This window comes from Lactuca serriola, chromosome 1 (assembly GCF_051521515.1).
Source record: "Lactuca serriola cultivar US96UC23 chromosome 1, Lser_US96UC23_V15, whole genome shotgun sequence".
NCBI lineage: Eukaryota > Viridiplantae > Streptophyta > Magnoliopsida > Asterales > Asteraceae > Lactuca > Lactuca serriola.
In genome coordinates, this window is record NC_136408.1 from 206,512,262 (window position 1) to 206,535,554 (window position 23,293).

At 44.8% G+C, this 23,293-nt stretch overlaps 42 non-coding genes and 24 pseudogenes across 42 annotated transcripts; all 66 read left to right on the forward strand.

Moving 5' to 3' along the window:
* Nucleotides 1–169: 169 nt before the first annotated feature.
* On the forward strand, nt 170–288 carry LOC145078629 (5S ribosomal RNA). The gene has a single exon (XR_013694168.1). It is a non-coding gene; the product is annotated as a 5S ribosomal RNA (ribosomal RNA).
* A 233-nt stretch (nt 289–521) lies between these two features.
* On the forward strand, nt 522–640 carry LOC145077287 (5S ribosomal RNA). Its single transcript, XR_013693073.1, has one exon. It is a non-coding gene; the product is annotated as a 5S ribosomal RNA (ribosomal RNA).
* Nucleotides 641–873: 233 nt separating this feature from the next.
* On the forward strand, nt 874–992 carry LOC145080103 (5S ribosomal RNA; annotated as a pseudogene).
* A 234-nt stretch (nt 993–1,226) lies between these two features.
* LOC145080529 (5S ribosomal RNA) lies at nt 1,227–1,345 on the forward strand (annotated as a pseudogene).
* A 231-nt stretch (nt 1,346–1,576) lies between these two features.
* Nucleotides 1,577–1,695, forward strand: LOC145074654 (5S ribosomal RNA). The gene has a single exon (XR_013691961.1). It is a non-coding gene; the product is annotated as a 5S ribosomal RNA (ribosomal RNA).
* Nucleotides 1,696–1,927: 232 nt separating this feature from the next.
* LOC145078941 (5S ribosomal RNA) lies at nt 1,928–2,046 on the forward strand. The gene has a single exon (XR_013694472.1). It is a non-coding gene; the product is annotated as a 5S ribosomal RNA (ribosomal RNA).
* Nucleotides 2,047–2,280: 234 nt separating this feature from the next.
* Nucleotides 2,281–2,399, forward strand: LOC145079441 (5S ribosomal RNA). The gene has a single exon (XR_013694955.1). It is a non-coding gene; the product is annotated as a 5S ribosomal RNA (ribosomal RNA).
* Nucleotides 2,400–2,637: 238 nt separating this feature from the next.
* On the forward strand, nt 2,638–2,756 carry LOC145079076 (5S ribosomal RNA). The gene has a single exon (XR_013694601.1). It is a non-coding gene; the product is annotated as a 5S ribosomal RNA (ribosomal RNA).
* Nucleotides 2,757–2,992: 236 nt separating this feature from the next.
* Nucleotides 2,993–3,111, forward strand: LOC145078630 (5S ribosomal RNA). Its single transcript, XR_013694169.1, has one exon. It is a non-coding gene; the product is annotated as a 5S ribosomal RNA (ribosomal RNA).
* Nucleotides 3,112–3,345: 234 nt separating this feature from the next.
* On the forward strand, nt 3,346–3,464 carry LOC145076657 (5S ribosomal RNA). Its single transcript, XR_013692744.1, has one exon. It is a non-coding gene; the product is annotated as a 5S ribosomal RNA (ribosomal RNA).
* Nucleotides 3,465–3,697: 233 nt separating this feature from the next.
* LOC145079914 (5S ribosomal RNA) lies at nt 3,698–3,816 on the forward strand (annotated as a pseudogene).
* A 231-nt stretch (nt 3,817–4,047) lies between these two features.
* On the forward strand, nt 4,048–4,166 carry LOC145080517 (5S ribosomal RNA; annotated as a pseudogene).
* Nucleotides 4,167–4,398: 232 nt separating this feature from the next.
* On the forward strand, nt 4,399–4,517 carry LOC145075816 (5S ribosomal RNA). Its single transcript, XR_013692524.1, has one exon. It is a non-coding gene; the product is annotated as a 5S ribosomal RNA (ribosomal RNA).
* Nucleotides 4,518–4,750: 233 nt separating this feature from the next.
* Nucleotides 4,751–4,869, forward strand: LOC145079990 (5S ribosomal RNA; annotated as a pseudogene).
* Nucleotides 4,870–5,103: 234 nt separating this feature from the next.
* Nucleotides 5,104–5,222, forward strand: LOC145079432 (5S ribosomal RNA). The gene has a single exon (XR_013694946.1). It is a non-coding gene; the product is annotated as a 5S ribosomal RNA (ribosomal RNA).
* A 239-nt stretch (nt 5,223–5,461) lies between these two features.
* On the forward strand, nt 5,462–5,580 carry LOC145080114 (5S ribosomal RNA; annotated as a pseudogene).
* Nucleotides 5,581–5,816: 236 nt separating this feature from the next.
* Nucleotides 5,817–5,935, forward strand: LOC145075352 (5S ribosomal RNA). Its single transcript, XR_013692415.1, has one exon. It is a non-coding gene; the product is annotated as a 5S ribosomal RNA (ribosomal RNA).
* Nucleotides 5,936–6,167: 232 nt separating this feature from the next.
* On the forward strand, nt 6,168–6,286 carry LOC145078657 (5S ribosomal RNA). Its single transcript, XR_013694194.1, has one exon. It is a non-coding gene; the product is annotated as a 5S ribosomal RNA (ribosomal RNA).
* A 232-nt stretch (nt 6,287–6,518) lies between these two features.
* LOC145079552 (5S ribosomal RNA) lies at nt 6,519–6,637 on the forward strand (annotated as a pseudogene).
* A 231-nt stretch (nt 6,638–6,868) lies between these two features.
* Nucleotides 6,869–6,987, forward strand: LOC145080395 (5S ribosomal RNA; annotated as a pseudogene).
* Nucleotides 6,988–7,222: 235 nt separating this feature from the next.
* LOC145076766 (5S ribosomal RNA) lies at nt 7,223–7,341 on the forward strand. The gene has a single exon (XR_013692797.1). It is a non-coding gene; the product is annotated as a 5S ribosomal RNA (ribosomal RNA).
* Nucleotides 7,342–7,573: 232 nt separating this feature from the next.
* Nucleotides 7,574–7,692, forward strand: LOC145079459 (5S ribosomal RNA). The gene has a single exon (XR_013694973.1). It is a non-coding gene; the product is annotated as a 5S ribosomal RNA (ribosomal RNA).
* Nucleotides 7,693–7,926: 234 nt separating this feature from the next.
* LOC145079097 (5S ribosomal RNA) lies at nt 7,927–8,045 on the forward strand. The gene has a single exon (XR_013694622.1). It is a non-coding gene; the product is annotated as a 5S ribosomal RNA (ribosomal RNA).
* A 238-nt stretch (nt 8,046–8,283) lies between these two features.
* On the forward strand, nt 8,284–8,402 carry LOC145079435 (5S ribosomal RNA). Its single transcript, XR_013694949.1, has one exon. It is a non-coding gene; the product is annotated as a 5S ribosomal RNA (ribosomal RNA).
* Nucleotides 8,403–8,639: 237 nt separating this feature from the next.
* Nucleotides 8,640–8,758, forward strand: LOC145078428 (5S ribosomal RNA). The gene has a single exon (XR_013693996.1). It is a non-coding gene; the product is annotated as a 5S ribosomal RNA (ribosomal RNA).
* Nucleotides 8,759–8,990: 232 nt separating this feature from the next.
* LOC145076663 (5S ribosomal RNA) lies at nt 8,991–9,109 on the forward strand. The gene has a single exon (XR_013692751.1). It is a non-coding gene; the product is annotated as a 5S ribosomal RNA (ribosomal RNA).
* Nucleotides 9,110–9,340: 231 nt separating this feature from the next.
* Nucleotides 9,341–9,459, forward strand: LOC145080441 (5S ribosomal RNA; annotated as a pseudogene).
* Nucleotides 9,460–9,691: 232 nt separating this feature from the next.
* LOC145080396 (5S ribosomal RNA) lies at nt 9,692–9,810 on the forward strand (annotated as a pseudogene).
* Nucleotides 9,811–10,045: 235 nt separating this feature from the next.
* On the forward strand, nt 10,046–10,164 carry LOC145079142 (5S ribosomal RNA). The gene has a single exon (XR_013694665.1). It is a non-coding gene; the product is annotated as a 5S ribosomal RNA (ribosomal RNA).
* A 233-nt stretch (nt 10,165–10,397) lies between these two features.
* Nucleotides 10,398–10,516, forward strand: LOC145078855 (5S ribosomal RNA). The gene has a single exon (XR_013694385.1). It is a non-coding gene; the product is annotated as a 5S ribosomal RNA (ribosomal RNA).
* A 232-nt stretch (nt 10,517–10,748) lies between these two features.
* LOC145078714 (5S ribosomal RNA) lies at nt 10,749–10,867 on the forward strand. Its single transcript, XR_013694249.1, has one exon. It is a non-coding gene; the product is annotated as a 5S ribosomal RNA (ribosomal RNA).
* A 233-nt stretch (nt 10,868–11,100) lies between these two features.
* LOC145080308 (5S ribosomal RNA) lies at nt 11,101–11,219 on the forward strand (annotated as a pseudogene).
* Nucleotides 11,220–11,450: 231 nt separating this feature from the next.
* Nucleotides 11,451–11,569, forward strand: LOC145080397 (5S ribosomal RNA; annotated as a pseudogene).
* Nucleotides 11,570–11,803: 234 nt separating this feature from the next.
* On the forward strand, nt 11,804–11,922 carry LOC145078583 (5S ribosomal RNA). The gene has a single exon (XR_013694123.1). It is a non-coding gene; the product is annotated as a 5S ribosomal RNA (ribosomal RNA).
* A 233-nt stretch (nt 11,923–12,155) lies between these two features.
* On the forward strand, nt 12,156–12,274 carry LOC145079456 (5S ribosomal RNA). Its single transcript, XR_013694970.1, has one exon. It is a non-coding gene; the product is annotated as a 5S ribosomal RNA (ribosomal RNA).
* A 232-nt stretch (nt 12,275–12,506) lies between these two features.
* LOC145078914 (5S ribosomal RNA) lies at nt 12,507–12,625 on the forward strand. The gene has a single exon (XR_013694441.1). It is a non-coding gene; the product is annotated as a 5S ribosomal RNA (ribosomal RNA).
* Nucleotides 12,626–12,858: 233 nt separating this feature from the next.
* LOC145080373 (5S ribosomal RNA) lies at nt 12,859–12,976 on the forward strand (annotated as a pseudogene).
* A 230-nt stretch (nt 12,977–13,206) lies between these two features.
* On the forward strand, nt 13,207–13,325 carry LOC145080408 (5S ribosomal RNA; annotated as a pseudogene).
* Nucleotides 13,326–13,559: 234 nt separating this feature from the next.
* LOC145075303 (5S ribosomal RNA) lies at nt 13,560–13,678 on the forward strand. The gene has a single exon (XR_013692406.1). It is a non-coding gene; the product is annotated as a 5S ribosomal RNA (ribosomal RNA).
* Nucleotides 13,679–13,910: 232 nt separating this feature from the next.
* On the forward strand, nt 13,911–14,029 carry LOC145079344 (5S ribosomal RNA). Its single transcript, XR_013694865.1, has one exon. It is a non-coding gene; the product is annotated as a 5S ribosomal RNA (ribosomal RNA).
* A 234-nt stretch (nt 14,030–14,263) lies between these two features.
* On the forward strand, nt 14,264–14,382 carry LOC145079443 (5S ribosomal RNA). The gene has a single exon (XR_013694957.1). It is a non-coding gene; the product is annotated as a 5S ribosomal RNA (ribosomal RNA).
* Nucleotides 14,383–14,621: 239 nt separating this feature from the next.
* LOC145079077 (5S ribosomal RNA) lies at nt 14,622–14,740 on the forward strand. Its single transcript, XR_013694603.1, has one exon. It is a non-coding gene; the product is annotated as a 5S ribosomal RNA (ribosomal RNA).
* Nucleotides 14,741–14,976: 236 nt separating this feature from the next.
* LOC145078631 (5S ribosomal RNA) lies at nt 14,977–15,095 on the forward strand. The gene has a single exon (XR_013694170.1). It is a non-coding gene; the product is annotated as a 5S ribosomal RNA (ribosomal RNA).
* A 235-nt stretch (nt 15,096–15,330) lies between these two features.
* On the forward strand, nt 15,331–15,449 carry LOC145076669 (5S ribosomal RNA). Its single transcript, XR_013692752.1, has one exon. It is a non-coding gene; the product is annotated as a 5S ribosomal RNA (ribosomal RNA).
* A 232-nt stretch (nt 15,450–15,681) lies between these two features.
* On the forward strand, nt 15,682–15,800 carry LOC145080197 (5S ribosomal RNA; annotated as a pseudogene).
* A 231-nt stretch (nt 15,801–16,031) lies between these two features.
* LOC145080500 (5S ribosomal RNA) lies at nt 16,032–16,150 on the forward strand (annotated as a pseudogene).
* A 235-nt stretch (nt 16,151–16,385) lies between these two features.
* Nucleotides 16,386–16,504, forward strand: LOC145075821 (5S ribosomal RNA). Its single transcript, XR_013692525.1, has one exon. It is a non-coding gene; the product is annotated as a 5S ribosomal RNA (ribosomal RNA).
* A 234-nt stretch (nt 16,505–16,738) lies between these two features.
* On the forward strand, nt 16,739–16,857 carry LOC145079446 (5S ribosomal RNA). The gene has a single exon (XR_013694960.1). It is a non-coding gene; the product is annotated as a 5S ribosomal RNA (ribosomal RNA).
* Nucleotides 16,858–17,089: 232 nt separating this feature from the next.
* Nucleotides 17,090–17,208, forward strand: LOC145078715 (5S ribosomal RNA). Its single transcript, XR_013694250.1, has one exon. It is a non-coding gene; the product is annotated as a 5S ribosomal RNA (ribosomal RNA).
* Nucleotides 17,209–17,441: 233 nt separating this feature from the next.
* LOC145080374 (5S ribosomal RNA) lies at nt 17,442–17,559 on the forward strand (annotated as a pseudogene).
* Nucleotides 17,560–17,790: 231 nt separating this feature from the next.
* LOC145078828 (5S ribosomal RNA) lies at nt 17,791–17,909 on the forward strand. The gene has a single exon (XR_013694359.1). It is a non-coding gene; the product is annotated as a 5S ribosomal RNA (ribosomal RNA).
* A 234-nt stretch (nt 17,910–18,143) lies between these two features.
* Nucleotides 18,144–18,262, forward strand: LOC145075825 (5S ribosomal RNA). Its single transcript, XR_013692526.1, has one exon. It is a non-coding gene; the product is annotated as a 5S ribosomal RNA (ribosomal RNA).
* Nucleotides 18,263–18,494: 232 nt separating this feature from the next.
* On the forward strand, nt 18,495–18,613 carry LOC145078847 (5S ribosomal RNA). Its single transcript, XR_013694377.1, has one exon. It is a non-coding gene; the product is annotated as a 5S ribosomal RNA (ribosomal RNA).
* A 232-nt stretch (nt 18,614–18,845) lies between these two features.
* On the forward strand, nt 18,846–18,964 carry LOC145078716 (5S ribosomal RNA). Its single transcript, XR_013694251.1, has one exon. It is a non-coding gene; the product is annotated as a 5S ribosomal RNA (ribosomal RNA).
* A 234-nt stretch (nt 18,965–19,198) lies between these two features.
* On the forward strand, nt 19,199–19,317 carry LOC145080083 (5S ribosomal RNA; annotated as a pseudogene).
* A 231-nt stretch (nt 19,318–19,548) lies between these two features.
* On the forward strand, nt 19,549–19,667 carry LOC145080398 (5S ribosomal RNA; annotated as a pseudogene).
* A 235-nt stretch (nt 19,668–19,902) lies between these two features.
* Nucleotides 19,903–20,021, forward strand: LOC145077179 (5S ribosomal RNA). Its single transcript, XR_013693008.1, has one exon. It is a non-coding gene; the product is annotated as a 5S ribosomal RNA (ribosomal RNA).
* Nucleotides 20,022–20,255: 234 nt separating this feature from the next.
* Nucleotides 20,256–20,374, forward strand: LOC145078876 (5S ribosomal RNA). The gene has a single exon (XR_013694405.1). It is a non-coding gene; the product is annotated as a 5S ribosomal RNA (ribosomal RNA).
* A 232-nt stretch (nt 20,375–20,606) lies between these two features.
* LOC145078717 (5S ribosomal RNA) lies at nt 20,607–20,725 on the forward strand. Its single transcript, XR_013694252.1, has one exon. It is a non-coding gene; the product is annotated as a 5S ribosomal RNA (ribosomal RNA).
* A 233-nt stretch (nt 20,726–20,958) lies between these two features.
* On the forward strand, nt 20,959–21,077 carry LOC145080271 (5S ribosomal RNA; annotated as a pseudogene).
* A 231-nt stretch (nt 21,078–21,308) lies between these two features.
* Nucleotides 21,309–21,427, forward strand: LOC145080399 (5S ribosomal RNA; annotated as a pseudogene).
* A 235-nt stretch (nt 21,428–21,662) lies between these two features.
* Nucleotides 21,663–21,781, forward strand: LOC145075829 (5S ribosomal RNA). Its single transcript, XR_013692527.1, has one exon. It is a non-coding gene; the product is annotated as a 5S ribosomal RNA (ribosomal RNA).
* Nucleotides 21,782–22,015: 234 nt separating this feature from the next.
* On the forward strand, nt 22,016–22,134 carry LOC145079145 (5S ribosomal RNA). The gene has a single exon (XR_013694668.1). It is a non-coding gene; the product is annotated as a 5S ribosomal RNA (ribosomal RNA).
* Nucleotides 22,135–22,366: 232 nt separating this feature from the next.
* LOC145079569 (5S ribosomal RNA) lies at nt 22,367–22,485 on the forward strand (annotated as a pseudogene).
* Nucleotides 22,486–22,718: 233 nt separating this feature from the next.
* LOC145080085 (5S ribosomal RNA) lies at nt 22,719–22,837 on the forward strand (annotated as a pseudogene).
* Nucleotides 22,838–23,069: 232 nt separating this feature from the next.
* On the forward strand, nt 23,070–23,188 carry LOC145080409 (5S ribosomal RNA; annotated as a pseudogene).
* The last annotated feature ends 105 nt before the right edge of the window (nt 23,189–23,293 follow it).

The window sequence follows — 23,293 nt, forward strand, 5'->3', positions numbered from 1 at the left end:
TTTCTTTCTTGCTATTTCTATGCTCGGGTGCCCTCCGGTTCATGGTTCATGGTTTTCGTATTTTTGGAACTGAGTCGATCGGTCACATGGGTCCCACGCCCCGCGTACCAAAACAAAGAAGGTTCTGCGTTTTGTAACACATAAAAGCAATAAACATAGATAGTATTTTGTGTGCGATCATACCAGCACTAATGCACCGAATCCCATCAGAACATCGCAGTTAAGCGCGCTTGGGCGAGAGTAGTACAAGGATGGGTGACCCCCTGGGAAGTGCTCGTGTTGCACCCTCTTTTTCGTTGTCCGTTTGCATTTTTTTTTTAACATTTTGCGTGCGGTTTTTTGGTTTTTTTCCTTTCTTTCTGGCTATTTCTATGCTCGGGTGCCTTCCGGTTCATGGTTGATGGTTTTCGTATTTTTGGAACGGAGCCGATCGGTCACGTGGATCCCACGCCCCGCGTACAAAAACAAAGGAGATTACGCGTCTTGTAACACATAAAAGCTATAAACATGGATATTATTTTCGGTGTGATCATAACAGCACTAATGCACCGGATCCCATCAGAACTCCGCAGTTAAGCGTGCTTGGGCGAGAGTAGTACTAGGATTGGTGACCCCTTGGGAAATCCTCGTGTTGCACCCCCATTTTTCGTTGTCCGTTTGCGTTTTCTTTTTACATTTTACGTGCGGTTTTTTGGTTTTTTTCCTTTCTTTCTAGCTATTTCTATGCTCGGGTGCCCTCCGGTTCATGGTTGATGGTTTTCGTATTTTTGGAACGGAGCCGATCGGTCACATGGGTCCCACGCCCCGCGTACCAAAACAAAGTAGGCTCTGCGTCTTGTAACACATAAAAGCAATAAACATGGATAGTATTTCGTGTGCTATCATACCATCACTAATGCACCGAATCCCATCAGAACTCCGCAGTTAAGCATGCTTGGGCGAGAGTAGTACAAGGATGGGTGACCCCCTGGGATGTGCTCGTGTTGCACCCTCTTTTTCGTTGTCCGTTTGGATTTTTTTTTTTTACATTTTACGTGCGTTTTTGATTTTTTTATCCTTTCTTTCTTGCTATTTCTATGCTCGGGTGCCTTCTGGTTTATGGTTAATGGTTTTTGTATTTTTGGAACGGAGCCGATCGGTCACGTGGATCCCACGCCCCGCGTACCAAAACAAAGAAGGTTCTGCGTCTTGTAACACATAAAAGCAATAAACATGGATAGTATTTCGTGTGCGATCATACCAGCACTAATGCAGCGAATCCCATCAGAACTCCGCAGTTATGCATGCTTCGGCAAGAGCAGTACAAGGATGGGTGACACCCTGGGAAGTGCTCGTGTTGCACCCTCTTTTTCGTTGTGCGTTTGCATTTTTTTTTACATTTCACGTGCTGTTTTTTTGTTGTTTTCCTTTCTTTCTGGCTATTTCTCTGCTCGGGTGCCTTCCGGTTTATGGTTGATGGTTTTCGTATTTTTGGAACGGAGCCGATCGGTCACGTGGATCCCACGCCCTGCGTACAAAAACAAAGGAGATTCTGCATCTTGTAACACATAAAAGCAATAAACATGGATATTATTTTGGGTGTGATCATAAAAGCACTAATGCACCGGATCCCATCAGAACTCTGCAGTTAAGCGTGCTTGGGCGAGAGTAGTACTAGGATGGGTGACCCCCTGGGAAGTCCTCGTGTTGCACCCCCTTTTTCGTTGTCCATTTGCGTTTTTTTTTCCATTTTACGTGCGGTTTTTAGGTTTTTTTTCCTTTCTTTCTTGCTATTTCGATGCTCGGGTTCCCTCCGGTTCATGGTTCATGGTTTTCGTATTTTTGGAACGGAGTCGATCGTCCACTTGGGTCCCACGCCCCGCGTACCAAAACAATGTAGGCTCTGCGTCTTGTAACACATAAAAGCAATAAACATGGATAGTATTTCGTGTGCTATCATACCAGCACTAATGCACCGAATCCCATCAGAACTCCGCAGTTAAGCGTGCTTGGGCGAGAGTAGTACAAGGATGGGTGACCCCCTGGGATGTGCTCGTGTTGCACCCTCTTTTTCGTTGTCCGTTTGCAATTTTTTTTTTACATTTTACGTACGATTTTTTGGTTTTTTATCCTTTCTTTCTTGCTATTTCTATGCTCGGGTGCCCTCCGGTTCATGGTTCATGGTTTTCGTATTTCTGGAACGGAGCCGATCGGTCACATGGGTCCCACGCCCCGCGTACCAAAACAAAGTAGGTTCTGCGTCTTGTAACACATAAAAACAATAAACAGGGATACTATTTCTTGTGCTATCATACCAGCACTAATGCACCGGATCCCATCAGAACTCCGCAGTTAAGCGTGCTTGGGCGACAGTAGCACTAGGATTGGTGACCCCCTGGGAAGTCCTCGTGTTGCACCCCCCTTTTTAGTTTGTCCGTTTGCGTTTTTTTTTTTTACATTTTACGTGCGTTTTTGTGTTTTTTTTTCCTTTTCTTTCTTCCTATTTCTATGCTCGGGTGCCCTCCGGTTCATGGTTCATGGTTTTCGTATTTTTGGAACTGAGTCGATCGGTCACATGGGTCCCACGCCCCACGTACCAAAACAAAGAAGGTTCTGCGTTTTGTAACACATAAAAGCAATAAACATAGATAGTATTTCGTGTGCGTTCATACCAGCACTAACGCAACGAATCCCATCAGAACATCGCAGTTAAGCGTGCTTGGGCGAGAGTAGTACAAGGATGGGTGACCCCTTGGGAAGTGCTCGTGTTGCACCCCCCTATTTAGTTTGTCCGTTTGCGTTTTTTTTTTACATTTTACGTGCGGTTTTTAGGTTTTTTTTTCCTTTCTTTCTTGCTATTTCTATGCTCGGGTGCCCTCCGGTTCATGGTTCATGGTTTTCGTATTTTTGGAACTGAGTCGATCGGTCACATGGGTCCCACGCCCCGCGTACCAAAACAAAGAAGGTTCTGCGTTTTGTAACACATAAAAGCAATAAACATAGATAGTATTTTGTGTGCGATCATACCAGCACTAATGCACCGAATCCCATCAGAACATCGCAGTTAAGCGCGCTTGGGCGAGAGTAGTACAAGGATGGGTGACCCCCTGGGAAGTGCTCGTGTTGCACCCTCTTTTTCGTTGTCCGTTTGCATTTTTTTTTTTAACATTTTGCGTGCGGTTTTTTGGTTTTTTTCCTTTCTTTCTGGCTATTTCTATGCTCGGGTGCCTTCCGGTTCATGGTTAATGGTTTTCGTATTTTTGGAACGGAGCCGATCGGTCACGTGGATCCCACGCCCCGCGTACAAAAACAAAGGAGATTACGCGTCTTGTAACACATAAAAGCTATAAACATGGATATTATTTTCGGTGTGATCATAACAGCACTAATGCACCGGATCCCATCAGAACTCCGCAGTTAAGCGTGCTTGGGCGAGAGTAGTACTAGGATTGGTGACCCCCTGGGAAATCCTCGTGTTGCACCCCCATTTTTCGTTGTCCGTTTGCGTTTTCTTTTTACATTTTACGTGCGGTTTTTTGGTTTTTTTCCTTTCTTTCTTGCTATTTCTATGCTCGGGTGCCCTCCGGTTCATGGTTGATGGTTTTCGTATTTTTGGAACGGAGCCGATCGGTCACATGGGTCCCACGCCCCGCGTACCAAAACAAAGTAGGCTCTGCGTCTTGTAACACATAAAAGCAATAAACATGGATAGTATTTCGCGTGCTATCATACCATCACTAATGCACCGAATCCCATCAGAACTCCGCAGTTAAGCGTGCTTGGGCGAGAGTAGTACAAGGATGGGTGACCCCCTGGGATGTGCTCGTGTTGCACCCTCTTTTTCGATGTCCGTTTGGATTTTTTTTTACATTTTACGTGCGTTTTTTGGTTTTTTATCCTTTCTTTCTTGCTATTTCTATGCTCGGGTGCCTTCTGGTTTATGGTTGATGGTTTTCGTATTTTTGGAACGGAGCCGATCGGTCACGTGGATCCCACGCCCCGCTTACCAAAACAAAGAAGGTTCTGCGTCTTGTAACACATAAAAGCAATAAACATGGATAGTATTTCGTGTGCGATCATACCAACACTAATGCAACGAATCCCATCAGAACTCCGCCGTTATGCATGCTTGGGCAAGAGTAGTACAAGGATGGGTGACACCCTGGGAAGTGCTCGTGTTGCACCCTCTTTTTCGTTGTGCTTTTGCATTTTTTTTTTACATTTTACGTGCTGTTTTTTTGTTTTTTTCCTTTCTTTCTGGCTATTTCTATGCTCGGGTGCGTTCCGGTTTATGGTTGATGGTTTTCGTATTTTTGGAACGGAGCCGATCGGTCACGTGGAACCCACGCCCCGCGTACAAAAACAAAGGAGATTCTGCATCTTGTAACACATAAAAGCAATAAACATGGATATTATTTTGGGTGTGATCATAAAAGCACTAATGCACCGGATCCCATTAGAACTCTGCAGTTAAGCGTGCTTGGGCGAGAGTAGTACTAGGATGGGTGACCCCCTGGGAAGTCCTCGTGTTGCACCCCCTTTTTCGTTGTCCGTTTGCGTTTTTTTTTCCATTTTACGTGCGGTTTTTAGGTTTTTTTTTCCTTTCTTTCTTGCTATTTCGATGCTCGGGTTCCCTCCGGTTCATGGTTCATGGTTTTCGTATTTTTGGAACGGAGTCGATCGTTCACTTGGGTCCCACGCCCCGCGTACCAAAACAAAGTAGGCTCTGCGTCTTGTAACACATAAAAGCAATAAACATGGATAGTATTTCGTGTGCTATCATACCAGCACTAATGCAGCGAATCCCATCAGAACTCCGCAGTCAAGCGTGCTTGGGCGTGAGTAGTACAAGGATGGGTGACCCCCTGGGATGTGCTCGTGTTGCACCCTCTTTTTCGTTCTCCGTTTGCAATTTTTTTTTTACATTTTACGTACGGTTTTTTGGTTTTTTATCCTTTCTTTCTTGCTATTTCTATGCTCGGGTGCCCTCCGGTTCATGGTTCATGGTTTTCGTATTTATGGAACGGAGCCGATCGGTCACATGGGTCCCACGCCCCGCGTACCAAAACAAAGTAGGTTCTGCGTCTTGTAACACATAAAAACAATAAACAGGGATACTATTTCTTGTGCTATCATACCAGCACTAATGCACCGGATCCCATCAGAACTCCGCAGTTAAGCGTGCTTGGGCGACAGTAGTACTAGGATTTGTGACCCCCTGGGAAGTCCTCGTGTTGCACCCCCCTTTTTAGTTTGTCCGTTTGCGTTTTTTTTTTTTTTACATTTTACGTGCGGTTTTGTGTTTTTTTTCCTTTTCTTTCTTCCTATTTCTATGCTCGGGTGCCCTCCGGTTCATGGTTCATGGTTTTCGTATTTTTGGAACTGAGTCGATCGGTCACATGGGTCCCACGCCCCGCGTACCAAAACAAAGAAGGTTCTGCGTTTTGTAACACATAAAAGCAATAAACATAGATAGTATTTCGTGTGCGTTCACACCAGCACTAACGCAACGAAACCCATCAGAACATCGCAGTTAAGCGTGCTTGGGCGAGAGTAGTACAAGGATGGGTGACCCATTGGGAAGTGCTCGTGTTGCACCCCCCTTTTTAGTTTGTCCGTTTGCGTTTTTTTTTTTACATTTTACGTGCGGTTTTTTGTTTTTTTTTCCTTTCTTTCTTGCTATTTCTATGCTCGGGTGCCCTCCGGTTCATGGTTCATTGTTTTCGTATTTTTGGAACTGAGTCGATCGGTCACATGGGTCCCACGCCCCGCGTACCAAAACAAAGAAGGTTCTGCGTTTTGTAACACATAAAAGCAATAAACATAGATAGTATTTTGTGTGCGATCATACCAGCACTAATGCACCGAATCCCATCAGAACATCGCAGTTAAGCGTGCTTGGGCGAGAGTAGTACAAGGATGGGTGACCCCCTGGGAAGTGCTCGTGTTGCACCCTCTTTTTCGTTGTCCGTTTGCATTTTTTTTTAACATTTTGCGTGCGGTTTTTTGGTTTTTTTCCTTTCTTTCTGGCTATTTCTATGCTCGGGTGCCTTCCGGTTCATGGTTGATGGTTTTCGTATTTTTGGAACGGAGCCGATCGGTCACGTGGATCCCACGCCCCGCGTACAAAAACAAAGGAGATTACGCGTCTTGTAACACATAAAAGCTATAAACATGGATATTATTTTCGGTGTGATCATAACGGCACTAATGCACCGGATCCCATCAGAACTCCGCAGTTAAGCGTGCTTGGACGAGAGTAGTACTAGGATTGGTGACCCCCTGGGAAATCCTCGTGTTGCACCCCCATTTTTCGTTGTCCGTTTGCGTTTTCTTTTTACATTTTACGTGCGGTTTTTTGGTTTTTTTCCTTTCTTTCTTACTATTTCTATGCTCGGGTGCCCTCCGGTTCATGGTTGATGGTTTTCGTATTTTTGGAACGGAGCCGATCGGTCACATGGGTCCCACGCCACCGTACCAAAACAAAGTAGGCTCTGCGTCTTGTAACACATAAAAGCAATAAACATGGATAGTATTTCGTGTGCTATCATACCATCACTAATGCACCGAATCCCATCAGAACTCCGCAGTTAAGCGTGCTTGGGCGAGAGTAGTACAAGGATGGGTGACCCCCTGGGATGTGCTCGTGTTGCACCCTCTTTTTCGATGTCCGTTTGGATTTTTTTTTACATTTTATGTGCGTTTTTTGGTTTTTTATCCTTTCTTTCTTGCTATTTCTATGCTCGGGTGCCTTCTGGTTTATGGTTGATGGTTTTCGTATTTTTGGAACGGAGCCGATCGGTCACGTGGATCCCACGCCCCGCGTACCAAAACAAAGAAGGTTCTGCGTCTTGTAACACATAAAAGCAATAAACATGGATAGTATTTCGTGTGCGATCATACCAGCACTAATGCAACGAATCCCATCAGAACTCCGCAGTTATGCATGCTTGGGCAAGAGTAGTACAAGGATGGGTGACACCCTGGGAAGTGCTCGTGTTGCACCCTTTTTTTCGTTGTGCGTTTGCATTTTTTTTTTTTTACATTTTACGTGCTGTTTTTTTGTTTTTTTCCTTTCTTTCTGGCTATTTCTATGCTCGGGTGCCTTCCGGTTTATGGTTGATGGTTTTCGTATTCTTGGAACGGAGCCGATCGGTCACGTGGAACCCACGACCCGCGTACAAAAACAAAGGAGATTCTGCATCTTGTAACACATAAAAGCAATAAACATGGATATTATTTTGGGTGTGATCATAAAAGCACTAATGCACCGGATCCCATTAGAACTCTGCAGTTAAGCGTGCTTGGGCGAGAGAAGTACTAGGATGGGTGACCCCCTGGGAAGTCCTCGTGTTGCACCCCCTTTTTCGTTGTCCGTTTGCGTTTTTTTTCCATTTTACGTGCGGTTTTTAGGTTTTTTTTTCCTTTCTTTCTTGCTATTTCGATGCTCGGGTTCCCTCCGGTTCATGGTTCATGGTTTTCGTATTTTTGGAACGGAGTCGATCGTTCACTTGGGTCCCACGCCCCGCGTACCAAAACAAAGTAGGCTCTGCGTCTTGTAACACATAAAAGCAATAAACATGGATAGTATTTCGTGTGCTATCATACCAGCACTAATGCAGCGAATCCCATCAGAACTCCGCAGTTAAGCGTGCTTGGGCGAGAGTAGTACAAGGATGGGTGACCCCCTGGGATGTGCTCGTGTTGCACCCTCTTTTTCGTTCTCCGTTTGCAATTTTTTTTTTACATTTTACGTACGGTTTTTTGGTTTTTTATCCTTTCTTTCTTGCTATTTCTATGCTCGGGTGCCCTCCGGTTCATGGTTCATGGTTTTCGTATTTATAGAACGGAGCCGATCGGTCACATGGGTCCCACGCCCCGCGTACCAAAACAAAGTAGGTTCTGCGTCTTGTAACACATAAAAACAATAAACAGGGATACTATTTCTTGTGCTATCATACCAGCACTAATGCACCAGATCCCATCAGAACTCCGCAGTTAAGCGTGCTTGGGCGACAGTAGTACTAGGATTGGTGACCCCCTGGGAAGTCCTCGTGTTGCACCCCCCTTTTTAGTTTGTCCGTTTGCGTTTTTTTTTTTACATTTTACGTGCGGTTTTGTGTTTTTTTTTTCCTTTTCTTTCTTCCTATTTCTATACTCGGGTGCCCTCCGGTTCATGGTTCATGGTTTTCGTATTTTTGGAACTGAGTCGATCGGTCACATGGGTCCCACGCCCCGCGTACCAAAACAAACAAGGTTCTGCGTTTTGTAACACATAAAAGCAATAAACATAGATAGTATTTCGTGTGCGTTCATACCAGCACTAACGCAACGAATCCCATCAGAACATCACAGTTAAGCGTGCTTGGGCGAGAGTAGTACAAGGATGGGTGACCCCTTGGGAAGTGCTCGTGTTGCACCCCCCTTTTTAGTTTGTCCGTTTGCGTTTTTTTTTTACATTTTACGTGCGGTTTTTTGTTTTTTTTTTTCCTTTCTTTCTTGCTATTTCTATGCTCGGGTGCCCTCCGGTTCATGGTTCATGGTTTTCGTATTTTTGGAACTGAGTCGATCGGTCACATGGGTCCCACGCCCCGCGTACCAAAACAAAGAAGGTTCTGCGTTTTGTAACACATAAAAGCAATAAACATAGATAGTATTTTGTGTGCGATCATACCAGCACTAATGCACCGAATCCCATCAGAACATCGCAGTTAAGCGTGCTTGGGCGAGAGTAGTAGAAGGATGGGTGACCCCCTGGGAAGTGCTCGTGTTGCACCCTCTTTTTCGTTGTCCGTTTGCATTTTTTTTTAACATTTTGCGTGCGGTTTTTTGGTTTTTTTCCTTTCTTTCTGGCTATTTCTATGCTCGGGTGCCTTCCGGTTCATGGTTGATGGTTTTCGTATTTTTGGAACGGAGCCGATCGGTCACGTGGATCCCACGCCCCGCGTACAAAAACAAAGGAGATTACGCGTCTTGTAACACATAAAAGCTATAAACATGGATATTATTTTCGGTGTGATCATAACAGCACTAATGCACCGGATCCCATCAGAACTCCGCAGTTAAGCGTGCTTGGGCGAGAGTAGTACTAGGATTGGTGACCCCCTGGGAAATCCTCGTGTTGCACCCCCATTTTTCGTTGTCCGTTTGCGTTTTCTTTTTACATTTTACGTGCGGTTTTTTGGTTTTTTTCCTTTCTTTCTTGCTATTTCTATGCTCGGGTGCCTACGGTTCATGGTTGATGGTTTTCGTATTTTTGGAACGGAGCCGATCGGTCACATGGGTCCCACGCCACCGTACCAAAACAAAGTAGGCTCTGCGTCTTGTAACACATAAAAGCAATAAACATGGATAGTATTTCGTGTGCTATCATACCATCACTAATGCACCGAATCCTATCAGAACTCCGCAGTTAAGCGTGCTTCGGCGAGAGTAGTACAAGGATGGGTGACCCCCTGGGATGTGCTCGTGTTGCACCCTCTTTTTCGATGTCCGTTTGGATTTTTTTTTTACATTTTACGTGCGTTTTTTGGTTTTTTATCCTTTCTTTCTTGCTATTTCTATGCTCGGGTTCCTTCTGGTTTATGGTTGATGGTTTTCGTATTTTTGGAACGGAGTCGATCGGTCACGTGGATCCCACGCCCCGCGTACCAAAACAAAGAAGGTTCTGCGTCTTGTAACACATAAAAGCAATAAACATGGATAGTATTTCGTGTGCGATCATACCAGCACTAATGCAACGAATCCCATCAGAACTCCGCAGTTATGCATGCTTGGGCAAGAGTAGTACAAGGATGGGTGACACCCTGGGAAGTGCTCGTGTTGCACCCTCTTTTTCGTTGTGCGTTTGCATTTTTTTTTTTTTACATTTTACGTGCTGTTTTTTTGTTTTTTTCCTTTCTTTCTGGCTATTTCTATGCTCGGGTGCCTTCCGGTTTATGGTTGATGGTTTTCGTATTTTTGGAACGGAGCCGATCGGTCACGTGGAACCCACGCCCCGCGTACAAAAACAAAGGAGATTCTGCATCTTGTAACACATAAAAGCAATAAACATGGATATTATTTTGGGTGTGATCATAAAAGCACTAATGCACCGGATCCCATTATAACTCTGCAGTTAAGCGTGCTTGGGCGAGAGTAGTACTAGGATGGGTGACCCCCTGGGAAGTCCTCGTGTTGCACCCCCTTTTTCGTTGTCCGTTTGCGTTTTTTTTTTCCATTTTACGTGCGGTTTTTAGGTTTTTTTTCCTTTCTTTCTTGCTATTTCGATGCTCGGGTTCCCTCCGGTTCATGGTTCATGGTTTTCGTATTTTTGGAACGGAGTCGATCGTTCACTTGGGTACCACGCCCCGCGTACCAAAACAAAGTAGGCTCTGCGTCTTGTAACACATAAAAGCAATAAACATAGATAGTATTTCGTGTGCTATCATACCAGCACTAATGCAGCGAATCCCATCAGAACTCCGCAGTTAAGCGTGCTTGGGCGAGAGTAGTACAAGGATGGGTGACCCCCTGGGAAGTGCTCGTGTTGCACCCTCTTTTTCGTTGTCCGTTTGCATTTTTTTTTAACATTTTGCGTGCGGTTTTTTGGTTTTTTTCCTTTCTTTCTGGCTATTTCTATGCTCGGGTGTCTTCCGGTTCATGGTTGATGGTTTTCGTATTTTTGGAACGGAGCCGATCAGTCACGTGGATCCCACGCCCCGCGTACAAAAACAAAGGAGATTATGCGTCTTGTAACACATAAAAGCTATAAACATGGATATTATTTTCGGTGTGATCATAACAGCACTAATGCACCGGATCCCATCAGAACTCCACAGTTAAGCGTGCTTGGGCGAGAGTAGTACTAGGATTGGTGACCCCCTGGGAAATCCTCGTGTTGCACCCCCATTTTTCGTTGTCCGTTTGCGTTTTCTTTTTACATTTTACGTGCAGTTTTTTGGTTTTTTTCCTTTCTTTCTTACTATTTCTATGCTCGGGTGCCCTCCGGTTCATGGTTGATGGTTTTCGTATTTTTGGAACGGAGCCGATCGATCACATGGGTCCCACACCCCGCGTACCAAAACAAAGTAGGCTCTGCGTCTTGTAACACATAAAAGCAATAAACATGGATAGTATTTCGTGTGCTATCATACCATCACTAATGCACCGAATCCCATCAGAACTCTGCAGTTAAGCGTGCTTGGGCGAGAGTAGTACAAGGATGGGTGACCCCCTGGGATGTGCTCGTGATGCACCCTCTTTTTCGTTGTCCGTTTGGATTTTTTTTTACATTTTATGTGCGTTTTTTGGTTTTTTATCCTTTCTTTCTTGCTATTTCTATGCTCGGGTGCCTTCTGGTTTATGGTTGATGGTTTTCGTATTTTTGGAACGGAGCCGATCGGTCACGTGGATCCCACGCCCCGCGTACCAAAACAAAGAAGGTTCTGCGTCTTGTAACACATAAAAGCAATAAACATGGATAGTATTTCGTGTGCGATCATACCAGCACTAATGCAACGAATCCCATCAGAACTCCGCAGTTATGCATGCTTGGGCAAGAGTAGTACAAGGATGGGTGACACCCTGGGAAGTGCTCGTGTTGCACCCTCTTTTTCGTTGTGCGTTTGCATTTTTTTTTTTTACATTTTACGTGCTGTTTTTTTGTTTTTTTCCTTTCTTTCTGGCTATTTCTATGCTCGGGTGCCTTCCGGTTTATGGTTGATGGTTTTCGTATTTTTGGAACGGAGCCGATCGGTCACGTGGAACCCACGCCCCGCGTACAAAAACAAAGGAGATTCTGCATCTTGTAACACATAAAAGCAATAAACATGGATATTATTTTGGGTGTGATCATAAAAGCACTAATGCACCGGATCCCATTAGAACTCTGCAGATAAGCGTGCTTGGGCGAGAGTAGTACTAGGATGGGTGACCCCCTGGGAAGTCCTCGTGTTGCACCCCCTTTTTCGTTGTCCGTTTGCGTTTTTTTTTCCATTTTACGTGCGGTTTTTAGGTTTTTTTTTCCTTTCTTTCTTGCTATTTCGATGCTCGGGTTCCCTCCGGTTCATGGTTCATGGTTTTCGTATTTTTGGAACGGAGTCGATCGTTCACTTGGGTACCACGCCCCGCGTACCAAAACAAAGTAGGCTCTGCGTCTTGTAACACATAAAAGCAATAAACATGGATAGTATTTCGTGTGCTATCATACCAGCACTAATACAGCGAATCCCATCAGAACCCCGCAGTTAAGCGTGCTTGGGCGAGAGTAGTACAAGGATGGGTGACCCCCTGGGAAGTGCTCGTGTTGCACCCTCTTTTTCGTTGTCCGTTTGCATTTTTTTTTAACATTTTGCGTGCGGTTTTTTGGTTTTTTTCCTTTCTTTCTGGCTATTTCTATGCTCGGGTGCCTTCCGGTTCATGGTTGATGGTTTTCGTATTTTTGGAACGGAGCCGATCGGTCACGTGGATCCCACGCCCCGCGTACAAAAACAAAGGAGATTATGCGTCTTGTAACACATAAAAGCTATAAACATGGATATTATTTTCGGTGTGATCATAACAGCACTAATGCACAGGATCCCATCAGAACTCCACAGTTAAGCGTGCTTGGGCGAGAGTAGTACTAGGATTGGTGACCCCCTGGGAAATCCTCGTGTTGCACCCCCATTTTTCGTTGTCCGTTTGCGTTTTCTTTTTACATTTTACGTGCAGTTTTTTGGTTTTTTTCCTTTCTTTCTTACTATTTCTATGCTCGGGTGCCCTCCGGTTCATGGTTGATGGTTTTCGTATTTTTGGAACGGAGCCGATCGGTCACATGGGTCCCACACCCCGCGTACCAAAACAAAGTAGGCTCTGCGTCTTGTAACACATAAAAGCAATAAACGTGGATAGTATTTCGTGTGCTATCATACCATCACTAATGCACCGAATCCCATCAGAACTCTGCAGTTAAGCGTGCTTGGGCGAGAGTAGTACAAGGATGGGTGACCCCTGGGATGTGCTCGTGTTGCACCCTCTTTTTCGTTGTCCGTTTGGATTTTTTTTACATTTTATGTGCGTTTTTTGGTTTTTTATCCTTTCTTTCTTGCTATTTCTATGCTCGGGTGCCTTCTGGTTTATGGTTGATGGTTTTCGTATTTTTGGAACGGAGCCGATCGGTCACGTGGATCCCACGCCCCGCGTACCAAAACAAAGAAGGTTCTGCGTCTTGTAACACATAAAAGCAATAAACATGGATAGTATTTCGTGTGCGATCATACCAGCACTAATGCAGCGAATCCCATCAGAACTCCGCAGTTATGCATGCTTGGGCAAGAGTAGTACAAGGATGGGTGACACCCTGGGAAGTGCTCGTGTTGCACCCTCTTTTTCGTTGTGCGTTTGCATTTTTTTTTTTTACATTTTACGTGCTGTTTTTTTGTTTTTTTCCTTTCTTTCTGGCTATTTCTATGCTCGGGTGCCTTCCGGTTTATGGTTGATGGTTTTCGTATTTTTGGAACGGAGCCGATCGGTCACGTGGAACCCACGCCCCGCGTACAAAAACAAAGGAGATTCTGCATCTTGTAACACATAAAAGCAATAAACATGGATATTATTTTGGGTGTGATCATAAAAGCACTAATGCACCGGATCCCATCAGAACTCTGCAGTTAAGCGTGCTTGGGCGAGAGTAGTACTAGGATGGGTGACCCCATGGGAAGTCCTCGTGTTGCACCCCCTTTTTCGTTGTCCATTTGCGTTTTTTTTTCCATTTTACGTGCGGTTTTTAGGTTTTTTTTCCTTTCTTTCTTGCTATTTCGATGCTCGGGTTCCCTCCGGTTCATGGTTCATGGTTTTCGTATTTTTGGAACGGAGTCGATCGTCCACTTGGGTCCCACGCCCCGCGTACCAAAACAATGTAGGCTCTGCGTCTTGTAACACATAAAAGCAATAAACATGGATAGTATTTCGTGTGCTATCATACCCTCACTAATGCACCGAATCCCATCAGAACTCCGCAGTTAAGCGTGCTTGGGCGAGAGTAGTACAAGGATGGGTGACCCCCTGGGAGGTGCTCGTGTTGCACCCTCTTTTTCGTTGTCCGTTTGCAATTTTTTTTTTACATTTTACGTACGATTTTTTGGTTTTTTATCCTTTCTTTCTTGCTATTTCTATGCTCGGGTGCCCTCCGGTTCATGGTTCATGGTTTTCGTATTTCTGGAACGGAGCCGATCGGTCACATGGGTCCCACGCCCCGCGTACCAAAACAAAGTAGGTTCTGCGTCTTGTAACACATAAAAACAATAAACAGGGATACTATTTCTTGTGCTATCATACCAGCACTAATGCACCGGATCCCATCAGAACTCCGCAGTTAAGCGTGCTTGGGCGACAGTAGCACTAGGATTGGTGACCCCCTGGGAAGTCCTCGTGTTGCACCCCCCTTTTTAGTTTGTCCGTTTGCGTTTTTTTTTTTTTTACATTTTACGTGCGGTTTTGTGTTTTTTTTCCTTTTCTTTCTTCCTATTTCTATGCTCGGGTGCCCTCCGGTTCATGGTTCATGGTTTTCGTATTTTTGGAACTGAGTCGATCGGTCACATGGGTCCCACGCCCCACGTACCAAAACAAAGAAGGTTCTGCGTTTTGTAACACATAAAAGCAATAAACATAGATAGTATTTCGTGTGCGTTCATACCAGCACTAACGCAACGAATCCCATCAGAACATCGCAGTTAAGCGTGCTTGGGCGAGAGTAGTACAAGGATGGGTGACCCCTTGGGAAGTGCTCGTGTTGCACCCCCCTATTTAGTTTGTCCGTTTGCGTTTTTTTTTTACATTTTACGTGCGGTTTTTAGGTTTTTTTTTCCTTTCTTTCTTGCTATTTCTATGCTCGGGTGCCCTCCGGTTCATGGTTCCTGGTTTTCGTATTTTTGGAACTGAGTCGATCGGTCACATGGGTCCCACGCCCCGCGTACCAAAACAAAGAAGGTTCTGCGTTTTGTAACACATAAAAGCAATAAACATAGATAGTATTTTGTGTGCGATCATACCAGCACTAATGCACCGAATCCCATCAGAACATCGCAGTTAAGCGCGCTTGGGCGAGAGTAGTACAAGGATGGGTGACCCCCTGGGAAGTGCTCGTGTTGCACCCTCTTTTTCGTTGTCCGTTTGCATTTTTTTTTTTTAACATTTTGCGTGCGGTTTTTTGGTTTTTTTCCTTTCTTTCTGGCTATTTCTATGCTCGGGTGCCTTCCGGTTCATGGTTGATGGTTTTCGTATTTTTGGAACGGAGCCGATCGGTCACGTGGATCCCACGCCCCGCGTACAAAAACAAAGGAGATTACGCGTCTAGTAACACATAAAAGCTATAAACATGGATATTATTTTCGGTGTGATCATAACAGCACTAATGCACCGGATCCCATCAGAACTCCGCAGTTAAGCGTGCTTGGGCGAGAGTAGTACTAGGATTGGTGACCCCCTGGGAAATCCTCGTGTTGCACCCCCATTTTTCGTTGTCCGTTTGCGTTTTCTTTTTACATTTTACGTGCGGTTTTTTGGTTTTTTTCCTTTCTTTCTTGCTATTTCTATGCTCGGGTGCCTACGGTTCATGGTTGATGGTTTTCGTATTTTTGGAACGGAGTCGATCGTTCACTTGGGTACCACGCCCCGCGTACCAAAACAAAGTAGGCTCTGCGTCTTGTAACACATAAAAGCAATAAACATGGATAGTATTTCGTGTGCTATCATACCATCACTAATGCACCGAATCTCATCAGAACTCTGCAGTTAAGCGTGCTTGGGCGAGAGTAGTACAAGGATGGGTGACCCCCTGGGATGTGCTCGTGTTGCACCCTCTTTTTCGTTGTCCGTTTGGATTTTTTTTTACATTTTATGTGCGTTTTTTGGTTTTTTATCCTTTCTTTCTTGCTATTTCTATGCTCGGGTGCCTTCTGGTTTATGGTTGATGGTTTTCGTATTTTTGGAACGGAGCCGATCGGTCACGTGGATCCCACGCCCCGCGTACCAAAACAAAGAAGGTTCTGCGTCTTGTAACACATAAAAGCAATAAACATGGATAGTATTTCGTGTGCGATCATACAAGCACTAATGCAACGAATCCCATCAGAACTCCGCAGTTATGCATGCTTGGGCAAGAGTAGTACAAGGATGGGTGACACCCTGGGAAGTGCTCGTGTTGCACCCTCTTTTTCGTTGTGCGTTTGCATTTTTTTTTTTTACATTTTACGTGCTGTTTTTTTGTTTTTTTTCCTTTCTTTCTGGCTATTTCTATGCTCGGGTGCCTTCCGGTTTATGGTTGATGGTTTTCGTATTTTTGGAACGGAGCCGATCGGTCACGTGGAACCCACGCCCCGCGTACAAAAACAAAGGAGATTCTGCATCTTGTAACACATAAAAGCAATAAACATGGATATTATTTTGGGTGTGATCATAAAAGCACTAATGCACCGGATCCCATTAGAACTCTGCAGTTAAGCGTGCTTGGGCGAGAGTAGTACTAGGATGGGTGACCCCCTGGGAAGTCCTCGTGTTGCACCCCCTTTTTCGTTGTCCGTTTGCGTTTTTTTTTTCCATTTTACGTGCGGTTTTTAGGTTTTTTTTTCCTTTCTTTCTTGCTATTTCGATGCTCGGGTTCCCTCCGGTTCATGGTTCATGGTTTTCGTATTTTTGGAACGGAGTCGATCGTTCACTTGGGTACCACGCCCCGCGTACCAAAACAAAGTAGGCTCTGCGTCTTGTAACACATAAAAGCAATAAACATGGATAGTATTTCGTGTGCTATCATACCAGCACTAATGCAGCGAATCCCATCAGAACCCCGCAGTTAAGCGTGCTTGGGCGAGAGTAGTACAAGGATGGGTGACCCCCTGGGAAGTGCTCGTGTTGCACCCTCTTTTTCGTTGTCCGTTTGCATTTTTTTTTAACATTTTGCGTGCGGTTTTTTGGTTTTTTTCCTTTCTTTCTGGCTATTTCTATGCTCGGGTGCCTTCCGGTTCATGGTTGATGGTTTTCGTATTTTTGGAACGGAGCCGATCGGTCACGTGGATCCCACGCCCCGCGTACAAAAACAAAGGAGATTATGCGTCTTGTAACACATAAAAGCTATAAACATGGATATTATTTTCGGTGTGATCATAACAGCACTAATGCACCGGATCCCATCAGAACTCCACAGTTAAGCGTGCTTGGGCGAGAGTAGTACTAGGATTGGTGACCCCCTGGGAAATCCTCGTGTTGCACCCCCATTTTTCGTTGTCCGTTTGCGTTTTCTTTTTACATTTTACGTGCAGTTTTTTGGTTTTTTTCCTTTCTTTCTTACTATTTCTATGCTCGGGTGCCCTCCGGTTCATGGTTGATGGTTTTCGTATTTTTGGAACGGAGCCGATCGGTCACATGGGTCCCACACCCCGCGTACCAAAACAAAGTAGGCTCTGCGTCTTGTAACACATAAAAGCAATAAACATGGATAGTATTTCGTGTGCTATCATACCATCACTAATGCACCGAATCCCATCAGAACTCTGCAGTTAAGCGTGCTTGGGCGAGAGTAGTACAAGGATGGGTGACCCCTGGGATGTGCTCGTGTTGCACCCTCTTTTTCTTTGTCCGTTTGGATTTTTTTTTACATTTTATGTGCGTTTTTTGGTTTTTTATCCTTTCTTTCTTGCTATTTCTATGCTCGGGTGCCTTCTGGTTTATGGTTGATGGTTTTCGTATTTTTGGAACGGAGCCGATCGGTCACGTGGATCCCACGCCCCGCGTACCAAAACAAAGAAGGTTCTGCGTCTTGTAACACATAAAAGCTATAAACATGGATATTATTTTCGGTGTGATCATAACAGCACTAATGCACCGGATCCCATCAGAACTCCACAGTTAAGCGTGCTTGGGCGAGAGTAGTACTAGGATTGGTGACCCCCTGGGAAATCCTCGTGTTGCACCCTCTTTTTCGTTGTGCGTTTGCATTTTTTTTTTTTACATTTTACGTGCTGTTTTTTTGTTTTTTTCCTTTCTTTCTGGCTATTTCTATGCTCGGGTGCCTTCCGGTTTATGGTTGATGGTTTTCGTATTTTTGGAACGGAGCCGATCGGTCACGTGGAACCCACGCCCCGCGTACAAAAACAAAGGAGATTTTGCATCTTGTAACACATAAAAGCAATAAACATGGATATTATTTTGGGTGTGATCATAAAAGCACTAATGCACCGGATCCCATTAGAACTCTGCAGTTAAGCGTGCTTGGGCGAGAGTAGTACTAGGATGGGTGACCCCCTGGGAAGTCCTCGTGTTGCACCCCCTTTTTCGTTGTCCGTTTGCGTTTTTTTTTCCATTTTACGTGCGGTTTTTAGGTTTTTTTTCCTTTCTTTCTTGCTATTTCGATGCTCGGGTTCCCTCCGGTTCATGGTTCATGGTTTTCGTATTTTTGGAACGGAGTCGATCGTTCACTTGGGTACCACGCCCCGCGTACCAAAACAAAGTAGGCTCTGCGTCTTGTAACACATAAAAGTAATAAACATGGATAGTATTTCGTGTGCTATCATACCAGCACTAATGCAACGAATCCCATCAGAACTCCGTAGTTAAGCGTGCTTGGGCGAGAGTAGTACAAGGATGGGTGACCCCCTGGGAAGTGCTCGTGTTGCACCCTCTTTTTCGTTGTCCGTTTGCATTTTTTTTTAACATTTTGCGTGCGGTTTTTTGGTTTTTTTCCTTTCTTTCTGGCTATTTCTATGCTCGGGTGCCTTCCGGTTCATGGTTGATGGTTTTCGTATTTTTGGAACGGAGCCGATCGGTCACGTGGATCCCACGCCCCGCGTACAAAAACAAAGGAGATTATGCGTCTTGTAACACATAAAAGCTATAAACATGGATATTATTTTCGGTGTGATCATAACAGCACTAATGCACCGGATCCCATCAGAACTCCACAGTTAAGCGTGCTTGGGCGAGAGTAGTACTAGGATTGGTGACCCCCTGGGAAATCCTCGTGTTGCACCCCCATTTTTCGTTGTCCGTTTGCGTTTTCTTTTTACATTTTACGTGCAGTTTTTTGGTTTTTTTTCCTTTCTTTCTTACTATTTCTATGCTCGGGTGCCCTCCGGTTCATGGTTGATGGTTTTCGTATTTTTGGAACGGAGCCGATCGGTCACATGGGTCCCACACCCCGCGTACCAAAACAAAGTAGGCTCTGCGTCTTGTAACACATAAAAGCAATAAACATGGATAGTATTTCGTGTGCTATCATACCATCACTAATGCACCGAATCCCATCAGAACTCTGCAGTTAAGCGTGCTTGGGCGAGAGTAGTACAATGATGGGTGACCCCCTGGGATGTGCTCGTGTTGCACCCTCTTTTTCGTTGTCCGTTTGGATTTTTTTTTACATTTTATGTGCGTTTTTTGGTTTTTTATCCTTTCTTTCTTGCTATTTCTATGCTCGGGTGCCTTCTGGTTTATGGTTGATGGTTTTCGTATTTTTGGAACGGAGCCGATCGGTCACGTGGATCCCACGCCCCGCGTACCAAAACAAAGAAGGTTCTGCGTCTTGTAACACATAAAAGCAATAAACATGGATAGTATTTCGTGTGCGATCATACCAGCACTAATGCAACGAATCCCATCAGAACTCCGCAGTTATGCATGCTTGGGCAAGAGTAGTACAAGGATGGGTGACACCCTGGGAAGTGCTCGTGTTGCACCCTCTTTTTCGTTGTGCGTTTGCATTTTTTTTTTTTTACATTTTACGTGCTGTTTTTTTGTTTTTTTCCTTTCTTTCTGGCTATTTCTATGCTCGGGTGCCTTCCGGTTTATGGTTGATGGTTTTCGTATTTTTGGAACGGAGCCGATCGGTCACGTGGAACCCACGCCCCGCGTACAAAAACAAAGGAGATTCTGCATCTTGTAACACATAAAAGCAATAAACATGGATATTATTTTGGGTGTGATCATAAAAGCATTAATGCACCGGATCCCATTAGAACTCTGCAGTTAAGCGTGCTTGGGCGAGAGTAGTACTAGGATGGGTGACCCCCTGGGAAGTCCTCGTGTTGCACCCCCTTTTTCGTTGTCCGTTTGCGTTTTTTTTTCCATTTTACGTGCGGTTTTTAGGTTTTTTTTTTCCTTTCTTTCTTGCTATTTCGATGCTCGGGTTCCCTCCGGTTCATGGTTCATGGTTTTCGTATTTTTGGAACGGAGTCGATCGTTCACTTGGGTACCACACCCCGCGTACCAAAACAAAGTAGGCTCTGCGTCTTGTAACACATAAAAGTAATAAACATGGATAGTATTTCGTGTGCTATCATACCAGCACTAATGCAGCGAATCCCATCAGAACTCCGTAGTTAAGCGTGCTTGGGCGAGAGTAGTACAAGGATGGGTGACCCCCTGGGAAGTGCTCGTGTTGCACCCTCTTTTTCGTTGTCCGTTTGCATTTTTTTTTAACATTTTGCGTGCGGTTTTTTGGTTTTTTTCCTTTCTTTCTGGCTATTTCTATGCTCGGGTGCCTTCCGGTTCATGGTTGATGGTTTTCGTATTTTTGGAACGGAGCCGATCGGTCACGTGGATCCCACGCCCCGCGTACAAAAACAAAGGAGATTATGCGTCTTGTAACACATAAAAGCTATAAACATGGATATTATTTTCGGTGTGATCATAACAGCACTAATGCACCGGATCCCATCAGAACTCCACAGTTAAGCGTGCTTGGGCGAGAGTAGTACTAGGATTGGTGACCCCCTGGGAAATCCTCGTGTTGCACCCCCATTTTTCGTTGTCCGTTTGCGTTTTCTTTTAACATTTTACGTGCAGTTTTTTGGTTTTTTTCCTTTCTTTCTTACTATTTCTATGCTCGGGTGCCCTCCGGTTCATGGTTGATGGTTTTCGTATTTTTGGAACGGAGCCGATCGGTCACATGGGTCCCACACCCCGCGTACCAAAACAAAGTAGGCTCTGCGTCTTGTAACACATAAAAGCAATAAACATGGATAGTATTTCATGTGCTATCATACCATCACTAATGCACCGAATCCCATCAGAACTCTGCAGTTAAGCGTGCTTGGGCGAGAGTAGTACAAGGATGGGTGACCCCCTGGGATGTGCTCGTGTTGCACCCTCTTTTTCGTTGTCCGTTTGGATTTTTTTTTACATTTTATGTGCGTTTTTTGGTTTTTTATCCTTTCTTTCTTGCTATTTCTATGCTCGGGTGCCTTCTGGTTTATGGTTGATGGTTTTCGTATTTTTGGAACGGAGCCGATCGGTCACGTGGATCCCACGCCCCGCGTACCAAAACAAAGAAGGTTCTGCGTCTTGTAACACATAAAAGCAATAAACATGGATAGTATTTCGTGTGCGATCATACCAGCACTAATGCAACGAATCCCATCAGAACTCCGCAGTTATGCATGCTTGGGCAAGAGTAGTACAAGGATGGGTGACACCCTGGGAAGTGCTCGTGTTGCACCCTCTTTTTCGTTGTGCGTTTGCATTTTTTTTTTTTTACATTTTACGTGCTGTTTTTTTGTTTTTTTCCTTTCTTTCTGGCTATTTCTATGCTCGGGTGCCTTCTGGTTTATGGTTGATGGTTTTCGTATTTTTGGAACGGAGCCGATCGGTCACGTGGAACCCACGCCCCGCGTACAAAAACAAAGGAGATTCTGCATCTTGTAACACATAAAAGCAATAAACATGGATATTATTTTGGGTGTGATCATAAAAGCACTAATGCACCGGATCCCATTAGAACTCTGCAGTTAAGCGTGCTTGGGCGAGAGTAGTACTAGGATGGGTGACCCCCTGGGAAGTCCTCGTGTTGCACCCCCTTTTTCGTTGTCCGTTTGCGTTTTTTTTTTCCATTTTACGTGCGGTTTTTAGGTTTTTTTTTCCTTTCTTTCTTGCTATTTCGATGCTCGGGTTCCCTCCGGTTCATGGTTCATGGTTTTCGTATTTTTGGAACGGAGTCGATCGTTCACTTGGGTACCACGCCCCGCGTACCAAAACAAAGTAGGCTCTGCGTCTTGTAACACATAAAAGCAATAAACATGGATAGTATTTCGTGTGCTATCATACCAGCACTAATGCAGCGAATCCCATCAGAACTCCGCAGTCAAGCGTGCTTGGGCGAGAGTAGTACAAGGATGGGTGACCCCCTGGGAAGTGCTCGTGTTGCACCCTCTTTTTCGTTGTCCATTTGCATTTTTTTTTAACATTTTGCGTGCGGTTTTTTGGTTTTTTTCCTTTCTTTCTGGCTATTTCTATGCTCTGCTGCCTTCCGGTTCATGGTTGATGGTTTTCGTATTTTTGGAACGGAGCCGATCGGTCACGTGGATCCCACGCCCCGCGTACAAAAACAAAGGAGATTATGCGTCTTGTAACACATAAAAGCTATAAACATGGATATTATTTTCGGTGTGATCATAACAGCACTAATGCACCGGATCCCATCATAACTCCACAGTTAAGCGTGCTTGGGCGAGAGTAGTACTAGGATTGGTGACCCCCTGGGAAATCCTCGTGTTGCACCCCCATTTTTCGTTGTCCGTTTGCGTTTTCTTTTTACATTTTACGTGCAGTTTTTTGGTTTTTTTCCTTTCTTTCTTAATATTTCTATGCTCGGGTGCCCTCCGGTTCATGGTTGATGGTTTTCGTATTTTTGGAACGGAGCCGATCGGTCACATGGGTCCCACACCCCGCGTACCAAAACAAAGTAGGCTCTGCGTCTTGTAACACATAAAAGCAATAAACATGGATAGTATTTCGTGTGCTATCATACCATCACTAATGCACCGAATCCCATCAGAACTCTGCAGTTAAGCGTGCTTGGGCGAGAGTAGTACAATGATGGGTGACCCCCTGGGATGTGCTCGTGTTGCACCCTCTTTTTCGTTGTCCGTTTGGATTTTTTTTTACATTTTATGTGCGTTTTTTGGTTTTTTATCCTTTCTTTCTTGCTATTTCTATGCTCGGGTGCCTTCTGGTTTATGGTTGATGGTTTTCGTATTTTTGGAACGGAGCCGATCGGTCACGTGGATCCCACGCCCCGCGTAAAAAAAAAAAAGAAGGTTCTGCGTCTTGTAACACATAAAAGCAATAAACATGGATAGTATTTCGTGTGCGATCATACCAGCACTAATGCAGCGAATCCCATCAGAACTCCGCAGTTATGCATGCTTGGGCAAGAGTAGTACAAGGATGGGTGACACCCTGGGAAGTGCTCGTGTTGCACCCTCTTTTTCGTTGTGCGTTTGCATTTTTTTTTTTTTTACATTTTACGTGCTGTTTTTTTGTTTTTTTCCTTTCTTTCTGGCTATTTCTATGCTCGGGTGCCTTCCGG